Raw genomic sequence first — 14,308 nt, forward strand, 5'->3', positions numbered from 1 at the left:
CACATGCTTCTGATAAATTGATGCAGGCATCGGCACACTGCTCTGATGTATACTGAATAGCCATTTTGATACATGCCTCTAAGCTCTGGTATCAAACGGAACATCACTGAGTAAGGCCGTATGACATAAGTATTGTAAAGTCATGGTTATATTTTCATGATGACATTTGCTTCAGTTCTCTCTGTGAAAGTCACAGGCCTTAAATAGAAACAATTCAATAACCATGTCTCTGTCACTAACAAATACAGTCATGGGTGATAACTCTACAATTCACTCGAAAAGAAAAGGCACCTTGGGAAATATGCAAATTAGTCTTTACACCATACAGCGTTAAAGCAACATCCCCAAATGATTTACTGTAACACTACAGGTGTTAATTTTGCACACTGAGAAAGTGTAACAGTGTCAGCACTAAGCAAAGTGAGTCCAGTTTACTGTAAATCAAGTGTTATGTTTTACACTCTAAGTGTTGCGTATTACTCTACAGGTAGAGCTATGCAAACAACACAATCAGGTTTATTTTAACATTTTAAAGATGCACTATGTAGAAATCGCTCCAACGTTTCCTTGTTGAAAAAATTTGAATAGTTCGCCTAATTTCAGTTTATGTAACAAAATAAGGAAGTATAGTGTAGAAAATCATTGTATATTTTTTCAATAACCAAAAATGTTGTCTGAACCTGGTTTAAAAAAACAAAAGTAAGCAAAAACTAAACTTAAGCACGGGAAACATAGAAATATCGCACATAGAACAGATCTACTGCTTTTTAGACTTGCTTTCAATGAGAATGGAAGATCTATAACCCACCATTTATATGTGAATTTGGACAAGTCTCCCAAAAAGTTACATATTGCAGCTGTAAGAGTTGAATGGGGAACACTGCACCTTTCAAATGTGTTATTTTAACGCCAGTTCAGTATGACTTGTATGTTCACTGAAAATATTGTACATTTAACACTTTCCAAGTTAAAAGGTACACCATTGATTTTGCTGTGAGGTAATGAGAACCAGAGTGAGACACAGAGTTCCGTCCAGGGCTGCTCTGCTGTGGATATTCGTCTTTATTTCATGTGTTTCAGAATTTGGTCCTGGAGACAGAAATTACATTTCTGAGGTGATCCAATGCTATTACTAAGAGCAGACCCATTAATCTCACTACTCTGTCACACAATTAGTGTACTACAGAGAAACTGTCTGCTGCAGCCCGCTGTCCAAATGGAATTGTCCACTATGCGTCCCAAATGGCACCATATTTCCTATATAGTGCACTACCATGAGCTCTGGTTAAAAGTAGTGCACTATATAGGTAATAGGGTGCCATTTGGGTCACAAGCTGAGAGGCAGACAGAGCACAGAGGGGAATGGATGGATCAATGACTTTGATTGAGGAGTGGAGTAGAGGATTGGATTCAGGTTCTGCAGGATACACCCTAATCAGGACACAAATTTACAGACACATTAACACACATGCACACATACGCATACAGTCAACCGCACACAGACCCACAGACAAAAGCATGAGCACACACAAAAAGCAAGATGGCGCCGACAGACACTGTCGCCCTGTTTCTAGCTCCTAGCCAACTTTCCAGTGTTTTATTGTGCTATTTCTTACATTATTTTCTCAGAACATTTCTTGTATTATTACGTACAGCCCCAAATAACTTTCGAACATTAGATGGGTGGCCACTCACCAGAAATTCGAGCAGTGTGACTTCCTTGAACTGGATCCTTTGTGAGAACTTCTGTTGCCGGAGAACACAAAGAAGAAGTGGGGTCCCAGTTAGACTCGGACGGCTTGCAAACCATCCACTGCTTCCGAGTATATTACTTGCTAACTTTTAGGGCTGTTAAGGGACCACATTACCGTCACACCGGCGGTCACGAGTCATGACTTCAATCAAATTCCACGTGACCTTTTAATCACAGTAACTAGGCTTCAACCAGCTCTCATGCTGCGGATGGTTATTAGTAGCCTGCCAAACTTGCTAACTGCCTGGTACTCAGCACTCTATTGTCCCTGTAATCACTCTGACATCAATGCAAATGTCATCAAAAATCTAACAACCCTCCCACTCTGTCTGGCGAATTTTTTCTCTTTGCTCTTGTTTTCCTTAATAGGATGTTGGTAGGCGGAGCTGGGAGGGTCTTCAGAGAAATGGGACACACCTGGGCTCGGGTAGCCCACTGTCAAGGAAATAAACCACCCAGCAAGCTGGCAGATTCCCCCAAGCCACGGATGTACCCCCGAGACAACTGCTCATTCCACAGACACCACACAAAAATAACAAACAAAATAACCATGCCCAGGTTGTACCAGTTAAGCTTTGTGAGTTGGTTTGACAACTTCCCACAACAATGTTGCTGGACATATGGGTGTGAAGAAAACCTACAGGGATGTTTCTGAGTTCATCAACTTGTCACAGCTGTCAATTAACTGGTAAACCTAATCAAGCTATTAAGTCGGTACCACTGTGTCCTATGCCTGTACTCAGCCAACCTTTGGAGTATCTGATTGACTGTGTTGGTCCTCTGCCTCATTCTAAAAAGGGTAGTAGTTACCTGTTCACTGTGATGTGTCAGACCACTAGGTTTCTTGCTGCCTATCCTCTCCGGTCTATCGCGACTAAGTCTGTGCTAAAAGCTTTGACTCAGTTTCTCTCACTGTTTGGAATCTCTAAGATCATTCGCAGTGATCAAGGATCTAATTTCACCTCTAATCTGTTTGGTCAGGTTCTCCAACAGCTCCATATTAAACACAAATTGCCTAGTGCCTATCACGTGCAGAGTCAAGGAGTGCTGGAACGTTTCCATCAAACACTTAAGTCTTTATTGAGAGCTTATTGTAGTGAGATGGATGAGGATTGGGAGGACGGGTTGCCTTGGTTACTGTTAGCCGCTAGGGAGGTTTCACAGGAGGGCACTGGTTTCAGTCCAAATTACCTTCTATCTGTTCTCCAGGATGACTGGAAGTCTCCCGAGCCCCCTCAGTCCCTGTTATCTTGTGTGTGTGATTTTCTATGACGCCTGTATGCCGCTGGTGAAATGGCTAAAGAGAAGCTGTCATATTCACAGGAGAGGATGAAAGGCATATTTGATCGGCAAACTGAGTCTCTCCACTTTAATCCAGGTGACCAGTTTCTTAGTCTGCTGCCAATTGTTGGATCTCCTTTTCAAGCCAAGTTTCAAGGTCCATATACGTTTGTGTGCCAGTGCACTGAGCAAAACTATGTTTGTTAAAACCCTATTATGCACGTTCCTCTGAGGCTGAACAGTGGGAGTCTACAGAGGACGGTAAATCTTGTCTTTTGGCCGAAACCCTTATTTTGCTGGGTTCTTGTCATGCTAGGTCCATCCAGTGACACCAGATATTTTAGGTAGCCTTCTCGCTCATCTACCTGTTCCTGGTCCCGACGATTGCATACTGCAGGGTAGATTGAATAATTCAGTGACACTGGATATTTTAGATAGCCTTCTCACTCATCTACCTGTTGATGAGTGGAAAGAGATGGTTGGTCTGATTGTGAGATTTCCAGGTTTGTTTTCTGATACCCCTACACACTTAATAGAACATGATATTGACGTTGGCGATACTGACCCCATTCGTCAGAAGTTCTATAGAGTTTCTTCAGAGAAACTGCATTGTCTGGATGCTGAGGTCAGGTACATGCTGGAGAGTGCGATAGCAGAGCATTCTTTCTCCAGTTGGGCTTCTCCCTGTATCTTGGTCAGTAAACCGGATGGGACAAACAGATTTTGTACGGACTACCGTAAGGTAAACAGTGTCACTAAGCCAGATTCATTTCCGCTTCCTCGGATTTACCTTGCAGGTGGATGCTAGTCATGTGGGGACAGTTGCAGATGTGTCTGGTGTTGAGAGGCCTGTTTCTTTTCCAAAAAGTTTAACCATTATCAGTTGAACTACTCGGTCATTGAAAAAGAAGCATTAGCACTCATATGTGCGCTACAATACTTCGAGGTCTATGTCGGGTCGGGAGTAGTACCTATTGTGGTCTACACCGACCATAACCCTCTCACCTTTTTGAGGTCCATGATGTGTCCTAATCAGAGGACAATGAGATGGTGTTTATTTTTTACAAGCATTCCATCTCGATGTGCGGCACATGTGCGGACTGATAATGTTTTTGCTGACGCGCTCTCTCGTGCGCCATGTTCCAGAATGTACACTTGACTGACCACAGTTTGTGTTTGTTATTGTCCTGTTCTGTTGCTCCTGTCGGTTCCCTTCTGGTCTCGTTTTCTTCCTCTTAAAGGTTGCTTACTGTTCGCAAAGGTTGCTGAGGTCTGGGAAGGACGAGGTTGGCTGGGACAAATGGACGCAAAGGCTGGGTTAACTTGTTTTTGTGAATGGTATGGTGTTCCGGGGTCCTTGTTGGTGGATGACGCTCCCACGCTGTCTGCCGAATTCTTTCTTGTTTTCCTTAATAGGATGTCAGTGGGAGGAGCTGGGAGGTTTGTCAGAGAAATGGGACACACCTGGGCTCGGGTGTGTCCCAGGATAAATGCACCTCTTCCACATTCATTGGAGACTCTCCATTCAGACACCTTTATAGATTTTATGGTATTTCTGTGGCCTTTTGGTTGTTTGCTTTGGCACGTTTCAACACCCTGCATTATCACATTTATGCATGCAAAATACTCACTTACACTACTGATTACACACCATTGTTAATTATATTTAGTTTACTTTATTTAATAAATATATTTTGTTATTCCTTAGTTAGCTGGTTGGCTCTTTAGCTAACATTACATGACGTGTGTGAACTTACACTTTGTTTACTTAGCAAGGTTCATTGTTTACCTTGCTAGCTATATTTCATAAGCCAAAGTGTACTGTTAGCCGGCTAGCTAACGTTAGGGGGAAATTCCATTATTACAACCAGATTTCAAATGCTTGTAGATTATGTCATTTCAACCATTTCCACTGTATGGTTTCTGAGTGAGTTTCCCTAATTTTACCATATACAGTAATTGCAGGCCTTTAACCATTTCTCCGCAGAGCAGAGAGAAAATTAACACAGGTGCTCCAAAGACAGGGAGGAAAATTCCCAGCATTCCGACATGGGAGGAGTGGGATAACTCCACAGAGAGAACTCTCTCTCTCTCTCTCCACCTCTCAATCACTCCATCCCTTAATTTATTATTGTGTCCAGGTCTCACTGCAGCAATATTTTTCCAATCAATGGAGTGTGTGTGTGTGTTTGGTTTTATTATACTTTTGGAGATATGGTTAAGGTTAGTGTTAGGTTTAGGGTTAGAGGCTAGAGAACATAGGATTTTTGTTTGTTCAATTGTTTGGTCCCCACAAGGATGTTAAAACAAACGTGTGTGTGTGTGTGTGTGTCCATCTGTCTGTAGACTATTTTACACTGAGCTTGTTAACTCAACATACACATCACAGGCACTGAATGGCATAGCTAGGTCTAAGCGCTATGGACAGACATAGGGACCAGTGTCTGAGCTGATACAGGCATGCATGCAACCATGTGCCTGTGGTTCTGTACAACCAACGTGTGTTACCACTGAAGGTCGTTGCTCATCGGTCTCATTATTACACAATGATTCTAAGTCAGGGAACGGAGAGTAGTGTCAGTATTCTCCAATCGTTATAAATGAGGGAGATTTGAGATTAGTTAGAGAGGAGTGTATATCATACAGTTATTCTAAGTTAGGGAGCAAGAAAGAAGCTGTTCCCAGACCTGACAGAGCCAGTATGAAAGGAGAGCTAAGGAAGCCATCCAGTCTTATCAGAGTCAGAGGGATGTATCTGTGTCTGTCTCTCTTCCGGATGTATCAAACATTGAGGATGACACTCTATACAAGAGAGAGAGAGACCAGACAACCTCTGAGCTTCACTGATCCTACATGTAGAGATTCATTCCAAAATGCAATATATACATTTTCAGAGATTTTGATAAATTTATAGTCATTAGAAAAGACAGACATGATTTTGTTTGAAATGCTGTATATTGCAAGATCATTTTATTTTAGAGACAGGTAATCACACACACGCACGCACACACGTACAAACACACAGACTCAGAGAGAGGTCAGCTCAGACAGATCCAGCTCAGAGACGCAGAGCTCATAAGCTCCCTCAGCAGCAGATTTTAATTTAGAATGGAAAATGAATGTATTTAAGAAACAAATGTTAGTTCATCGTTTAACATTCTAACCGAATCGCATGGATTAGTTCCTCTAATCAAACTGAATCGCACCGGATCGTTTCAAACTAAGTGCATTGTTCCAGTGTCATATCAGAGCACACTTTCTACTATACTGTACAAATCAAATCCAATTTCATTTCTCACATGCGTCGAATACAACAGGTGTTACAGTGAAATGCTTACTTACAAGCCCTTAACCAACGACGCAGTTTTAAGAAAATGCGGAAAAAAAAGAAAAAAAAAGTAAGAGTTAAGAAAAACAAATAATTAAAGAGCAGCAGTGAATAACAATTGTGGGCTATATACAGGGGGTACCGGTACAGAGTCAATGTGCAGGGGGCACCGGTGTCGAGGTAATTGAGATAGTTATGTACATGTAGGTAGGGTTGTTAAAGTGGCTATGCATAGATAATAAAAGAGAGTAGTATAAGCATGGGGGATGCAAATAGTCTGGGCTAGCCATTTGATTAGCTGTTCAGGAGTCTAATGGCTTGGGGTTAGAAGCTGTTTGGAGACCTCTTGGACCTAGACTTGGCGCTCCGGTACCGCTTGCCGTGCGGTATTCAGAGTGAACATTCGTTGACTATGGTGGCCTGGAGTCTTTGACAATTTTTAGGGCCTTCCTCTGACACTGCCTGGTATAGAGGTCACGGGTGGCAGGAAGCATGGCCCTGATGATGTACTGGGCCATACACACTACCCCCTGTAGTGCCTTGCGGTCGGATCCCGAGCAGTTGCCATACCAGGTAGTGATGCAACCCGTCAGGATGCTCTCGATGGTGCAGCAGTGAAATCTTTTGAGGATCTGAGGACCCATGCCAATTATTTTCAGGCTCCTAAGGGGGAATAGGTTTTGTCGTGCCCTCTTCACGACTGTCTTGGTGTGCTTGGACCATGTTAGTTGGTTGTTGATGTGGACGCCAAGGAACTAGAAGCTCTCAACCTGCTCCACAACAGTCCCATCGATAAGAATGTGGGCGTGCTCGGTCCCCTTTTTCTTGTCGTCCACAATCATCTCCATTGTCTTGATCACGTTGAGGGAGAGGTTGTTGTCCTTGCAAGACATGGTCAGGTCTCTGACCTCCTCCCTACAGGCTGTCTTATCATTGTCAGTGATCAGGCCTTCCACTGTTGTGTCATCAGCAAACTTAATGATGGTGTTGGAGTTGTGCCTGGCCGTGCAGTCATGAGTGAACAGGGAGTACAGGAGTGGACTGAGCATGCACCCTTGAGGGGCCCCCGTGTTGAGGATCAGCGTGGCGGATGTGTTTTTACCTACCCTTACCACCTGGTGGAGGTCTAGGATCCAGTTGCAGAGGGAGCTGTTTAGTCCCAGGGTCCTTAGCTTGGTGATGAGTTTTGAGGGAACTATGGTGTTGAACGCTGAGCTGTAGTCAATGAAAAGCATTCTCACATACAGTGGGGAGAACAAGTATTTGATACACTGCCGATTTTACAGGTTTTCCTACTTACCAAGCATGTAGAGGTCTGTAATTTTTATCATAGGTACACTTCAACTGTGAGAGACGGAATCTAAAACAAACATCCAGAAAGTAATTAAGTAATTAATTTGCATTTTATTGCATGACATAAGTATTTGATACATCAGAAAAGCAGAACTTAATATTTGGTACAGAAACCTTTGTTTGCAATGTTCGTAACTTGTTTTGTACATAATGTTGCTGCTATTGTCTCCTATGACCGAAAAGAGCTTCTAAACATCAGAACTGGGATTGCTCACCTCAAATTGGACGAAGAGTTTTTCTTCAATGAGTTGGACGTGAGGGATATACTGTTGACACCGGATCAGGCCCCGATCCCCGTGAATCGCTGGAGAAGGAAACGATTCCGAGGCAAAAGATCAGGTTACCTTGTGAGGACAAGGCGACGAGTGGCTAAACTGCATTTGCCCTCCGTTCTGCTAGCTAATGTTCAATAAAAGAAATGGCACGTACTGTATATCCTACCAACGGGACATTAAAAACAGTTTTATGCTTCACCGAGTCGTGGTTGAACGACGACATTAAGAACACAGAGCAGCCTCTGGTAAGACACGGGGTGGGAGCATATGCATTTATGTAAACCACAGTTGGTGCATGATATCTAAGGAAGTCTCAAATTATTGTTTGCCTGAGGTGGAGTATCTTATGATAAGCTGCAGACCTCACTATTTACCCAGAGAGTTTATCTGTTTTTTCCGTAGCTGTCTATATACCAACACAGAGCGTGGATGGAAATAAAACCACACTAAATGGGCTGTATTCTGCCATAAGCAAACAGGAAAGCGCTCATCCAGAGCCTACGTTCCTAGTGGCCGGTGACTTTAATGCAAGAAACCTTAAATCATTTTTACCGAATTTATATCAACATGTTAAATGTGCAACCAGAGGTAAAACATTCTAGGCCACCTCTACTCCACATACAGAGACGCGTACACAGCCTTCCCTCGCCCTCCATTTGGCAAATCTGACCATAAATCTATCCTCCTGATTCCTGCTTACAAGCAAAAGTTACTCGGTCTATAAAAATGTGGTCAGATGAAGCAGATGCTAAACGACAGGAATATTTTTCTATCACAGCCTGGAATATGTTCCGGGATTCTTCCGATGGCATTGAGGAGTACATCACTTTGGGCCACACACTAATATGATACCTCTTAGGAAAGGTGAGACTCTCACAAGCCTCACAAAACACGTCTGATGGTCCCTGGTACACATTTTTCTTTTTTTTAATGAATGGTGTAAATATGTGTATATGGAGATAGTTTATAAGGGGTCAAATACATACATACAAATTGTTTCCTGATATTTCTTATATCTCTCAGATATAGTACAGACACTTCAGAACAAACTTCATTTTGATTTGATTTGGAACTATCTGTTGTTCCGTGTAGTGAATCTGTTATTCAATGCATTTGTATGGGCTAATATCTGTAAGGCCAAATTATTGATAGTTCAAGGGGTCATAAAATGTTTTACTAAATATAATAGCTAAAGGATCCTTGGTATGACCTTCTTTAAACAATTACATATACAGTGCCTTGCGAAAGTATTCGGCCCCCTTGAACTTTGCGACCTTTTGCCACATTTCAGGCTTCAAACATAAAGATATAAAACTGTATTTTTTTGTGAAGAATCAACAACAAGTGGGACACAATCATGAAGTGGAACGACATTTATTGGATATTTCAAACTCTTTTAACAAATCAAAAAAATTGGGCGTGCAAAATTATTCAGCCCCCTTAAGTTAAGGGGATTACAGTTGCTGCGATTACAGCTGTAAGTCGCTTGGAGTATGTCTCTATCAGTTTTGCACATCGAGAGACTGAAATGTTTTCCCATTCCTCCTTGCAAAACAGCTCGAGCTCAGTGAGGTTGGATGGAGAGCATTTGTGAACAGCAGTTTTCAGTTCTTTCCACAGAAAGGTTTGGGCCTGAGGCCAGCTCCTGTTGAGGGACAAACAGGAGCAGAGGAAACCAAACCGGATCCCACTGTAACCAGAAGAGACTCACTCAGTTGTGTCTGTGCCAATGAGCACACAGTCAAACTTCCCAAAGGGTTAGTTGGTACCAAGAGCACAGCACAAGTTACTATTGCTGGAAAGGAAACAAACTGTTTCTTGGACACGGGTTCACAAGTTAGCATGCACGGTCCCCCTGTCATTCTATGAGAAACATCTATCAAGCCAAGCAATCAACCCATTGAACAGTCTACTGGAAGTAGAGGGTGCTAATGGGCAGGAAGTTCCTACCTGGGCTATGTAGAGCTCACCATAACTTTCCCAGAAGAAATTGTAGGGACTGACATTGAAGTCCAAACCTTAGCATTGGTCATACTCATCCTCCATGCTCAAGAACAGGTCTGGTCTACTCTGATTATTCTCAGCTGAAACGTGAAAATCTCCAGCCATTACTACATGCCTACCAAGCAGTGTTAGAAATCCTTGAGCTCAGGCATGAAAGAGCAGTCAACAGTAACTTTGGATTGGTGAGACTTCAGTGTGGAATGCCAGAGGTGGTTCTTGCAAATCAGACTGTTGTCTTCCAGGGATCAATCAGGGTCCATGGGTCCCACTCTGAGAAATGGGCCCTCATCAAGCCTCCATTGATGTCCTCCTTGATAGGAGGGATTATGGTATCCAGCGACTTGATCACCCTTCCTACAAGGCAAAACTGCAAGTTACCTGTTGTTCTGAGAAACGAAACGTGCTATGACATCGTCATTCCAGCAAAGACTATGTTGGCAGAGGTGCATGCCATCCAGTGGGTAAAGAAACACACTGTTTCTCCATCCGAGTCTCCAGACCAACGGAAAGAGCCAGCTGAAACCTCCAGCTTAAGGTTAAACTTTGAAGGCTCTCCTCTGTCTGCTGAATGGAGAGAACGAATCACGAATAAACTGAACTCAATGCCTGAGGTGTTTGCACATAATGATCTCGATTTTGGCCACTCTAGCAAAGTAAAGCACCACATCAAGCTTCATGATAAGACCCCCTTCAAGCAGAGAGCAAGACCCATTCACCTGCAAGATATCCATGCTGTCCGCAAACATCTGCAAGAGCTGCTAGATTCAGGAGTCATGAGTCGTGAATCAGAGTCTCCCTTCTCATCTCCAATTCTGGCTGTGAGAAAGAAGAACAGTGATGTAAGGCTCTGTATTGATTACCGCAAACCATCAAGGATGCATACGCCCTTCCAAACCTGGAGGAGACTTTCTCTGCCCTAACTGGTTCTAAGTGGTTCCCCTTTCTTGATCTAAAATCAGGATACTACCAAATTGAAATGGAGGAGTCAGACAAACAAAAAACAGCGTTTGTGTGCCCATTAGGGTTTTGGGAGTTCAATCGTATTCCACAAGGGATCACAAATGCACAAAGCACGTTTCAACGGCTAATGAAGCACTGTATGGATGACATTAACCTGAAGGAGGTTCTTGTTTCATTGATGACCTAATCATTTTCTCAGAGTCCCTTGAAGAACATGAAGCAGGCTGCTTAAAGTTCTTCAGCATCTCAAGGATTACAGGCTGAAATTATCGCCAGAAGAATGTAAGTTCTTCCAAACCTCTGTGCGGTATCTAGGCCATGCCGTGTTAGAGAATGGAGTTGAAACTGAACCTGAAGAGATTGAAATGCTAAAAACCTGGCCATATCCAAAAACCCTCAAAGAGTTTCGGTCATTCCTTGGGTTATTACCAGAGGTTCATCCAGGACTACTCTAGTATCGTCAAGCCTCTAAACAACCTTACCTCTGGATATCCCCCACTATACAATGGGAATAGAAAGAAAGAGAAAATTAGTGAGTATCACAACCCAAATGAGCCATTTGGAAACCGATGGACACCCATCTGTGAGCAAGCATTTGACACAGTCATTGAAAAGGTCACCTCAGCCCCTGTCCTGGGCTTTGCCAACCCCAAGCTGGCATGCACATAGATGCAAATACCTTGGGTTTGGGTGCTGCTCTATATCAGGAACAAGACAGGCAGAAGAGAGCAATAGCGTTCGCTAGCAGAGGATTGACCTCTCGTGAATCGAAGTATCCAGCCCACAAGCTGAAATTCCTAGCACTTAAATGGGCAGTTACAGAAAAGTACAGTGACTATCTGTATGGGAAGGAATTCACAGTTGTAACTGATAGTAATCCACTGATGTACATATTGACTTCTGCCAAACTAGACCCCACAAGCTACAGGTGGTTGTCTGGCCTCTCCACCTACTCATTCAAGCTGCAGTACCGTGTGGGCAAGCACGGTACTGATAGCCAGCTTTCAGACGATTTCACCTCTCAGAAGGAGCAGGAGAGAATCCATCAATTTACCCTCCATCATCTGGAAGAATCTGAATTCCCAAACAAATCTACGAAGATGTAGTCAAAGCAGTCTGTGAACGACACACTGTTCACTACACTGACCTTGAAAAGAGCCTCTATCCGATCGTGCTGGTTGCTTTCCAGGAGAAGGAACATCAAGATGGGTTTCCAGTCATTCCTCATTTGTCGGAGATGGAGCTGATGGAAAAACAAAGAGCTGACGTCAGCATCAGAGAGGTCGTCACTCAGTTGGAAACGGGAGAAACCTCCTCCCACTGTTAGGGCCGAGCTCCCAAAACTCCCTCTGTGGCTGCATGAGTGGAACCGGTGGGAGCTAAAGAATGGTGTTACAGGAGAAGGCAGGAAGGACGCAACACTACTTTTCAGTTAGTGCTTCCAGAAGAGCTGAGTTCAGTTGCATTGAAAAGTCTGCATGATGACATGGGACTTATGGGCATCAAGCGCACGATCAATCTCATATGATCCCGGTTCTATTGGTCCAAGATGTCAATGTCTGTGGGGAGAAGACCTGTGACCGCTGTGTGCGATGTAAAACCCTCCCAGAGAAAGCTACACCTCTAGTTAGCATTAAGACCAGCAGGCCTTTGGAGCTATTATTCATGGACTTCCTTTCTTTGGAGCCTGATCGTAGTAACAAAAAGAATATACTGGTATTTACAGGTAATTTTACCAACTCCCAACCAGAAAGCCTGCACCGTTGCAAAGTCTCTCTGGGACCACTTCATTGTGTATTACGGCTTTCCTGAGCACCCCCACAGTGACCACGGTCCTGATTTTGAATCACAAACAATCAAAGAGCTGTTTGAGATTGCTGGAATCCAAAAAGTGAGAACAACGCCATATCGTCCAAGAGGAAATCCTGTCGAGCATTTTAACAGGACTCTATTCCAGATGTTTGGTACTCTGAGCATGCATGACAAGAATTACTGGTGTGTATTCATTAATCCACTTGTACATGCATACAACTGCACACGAAGAATGAAGTCACCGGCTACACTCCCTATGAACTAATGTTCGGGAGACAACCTAGAGTACCAGTTGACATAGCCTTCAATCTACCTGTTAATGACCAGATTAAATTACAGTCACTATATGTGCAAGACTTGAAGAGTCACCTGGAAGAAAGCTACAGGATAGCCACCCGGAATGCTCTCAAAACAGCTGAACGTAACAAAGCCAGATTTGGCAGGCATGTCACAGGGTTCTTGTGAGAAATAGTAAACTGAGAGTGAAACATAAGTTGGCTGATAAGTGGGAAACTGACATTTATATAGTCACCAAATGTGCAAGTTATATACCAGTATATACAGTCAAGCCTGAGAGCAAGGATGGTCCACTGCGCATACTGCACCGTGACCTTTAACTGCCTTGTGAATTCTTCTCTGCGACTACACCTGAAAGACCTGTCACGTCGCAGCACATCCGAAAACCTCGCACACACCTTCATCCAGGTGCTGATGTGACCGAAGAGGATGAGACACATTCAGATTTTGATGACGACTTCTGGGTTGAAAACCTGAAAAGTAAAGAGCCTGTTAGGTTTACCAAGGTCTATGATACTCACAGGTTGAGCAACCTTCCTTGTCGTTCCATCGAGGAAGAGCCTGATGAAGTTACAGCAAACAAAGAAGTCATTGCAGAAGAAGTTGGAACAGTACATCAGACTGACAACTTACCTGAAGAACCTGAAACACCTGACAGTGAGACAAACAACTTACCTGAACAAGACTACCTTCCTGAATAAGATAACTTACCTGAACATTCTGCAGATCCTCTCGAAGAAGTTTCTCTCATCATAGACAAAGAGTTACTGTATACGTACATATCTACCTCAATTTCCTGTACCCATGCACATCGACTCAGTACTAGTACCCCATGTATATATAACCAAGCAATCATTGCTCATTGTGTAGTTTTTCCTCATGTTACACATTGTTGTTTTATTTCATTCTGCATTGTTGGAAATGGCCTATAAGTAAGAATTTCACTGTTTGTATACAGTACACCTGTTGTTTCGAAGCATGTGACAATTACAATTTGATTTGATTGTAGTTAGTGACAGGGAAAGAGGAGAGAAGTCTAATGTGGTGATAAAAGGGAGCCACATCATCCACACAAGGATGAAAACAGGAACATTAATGTATACAATTCAGCGGATGGACACAACATAATCATATCAGTTAATACCACACTGTCTGTCTTTCTGAGATAATTACTGCAGTCCAGGTCTCAGATCAAATACGACGGCAGGTGGAATAAATGAGGGCCTGTCATCTACACCACGGGAG

At 43.2% G+C, this 14,308-nt stretch overlaps 1 long non-coding RNA gene across 1 annotated transcript; it reads right to left on the minus strand.

Annotated features, from left to right (window-relative positions):
- Positions 1-819: 819 nt before the first annotated feature.
- Positions 820-2,065, minus strand: LOC116375736 (uncharacterized). The gene is made up of 3 exons (XR_004211115.1): positions 1,869-2,065; positions 1,696-1,746; positions 820-1,431 (listed from the first exon to the last, which is right to left on the minus strand). It is a non-coding gene; the product is annotated as an uncharacterized LOC116375736 (long non-coding RNA).
- Between the last annotated feature and the right edge of the window lie 12,243 nt (positions 2,066-14,308).

Source organism: Oncorhynchus kisutch, linkage group LG10 (genome assembly GCF_002021735.2).
Source record: "Oncorhynchus kisutch isolate 150728-3 linkage group LG10, Okis_V2, whole genome shotgun sequence".
In the NCBI taxonomy this organism is placed as follows: domain Eukaryota; kingdom Metazoa; phylum Chordata; class Actinopteri; order Salmoniformes; family Salmonidae; genus Oncorhynchus; species Oncorhynchus kisutch.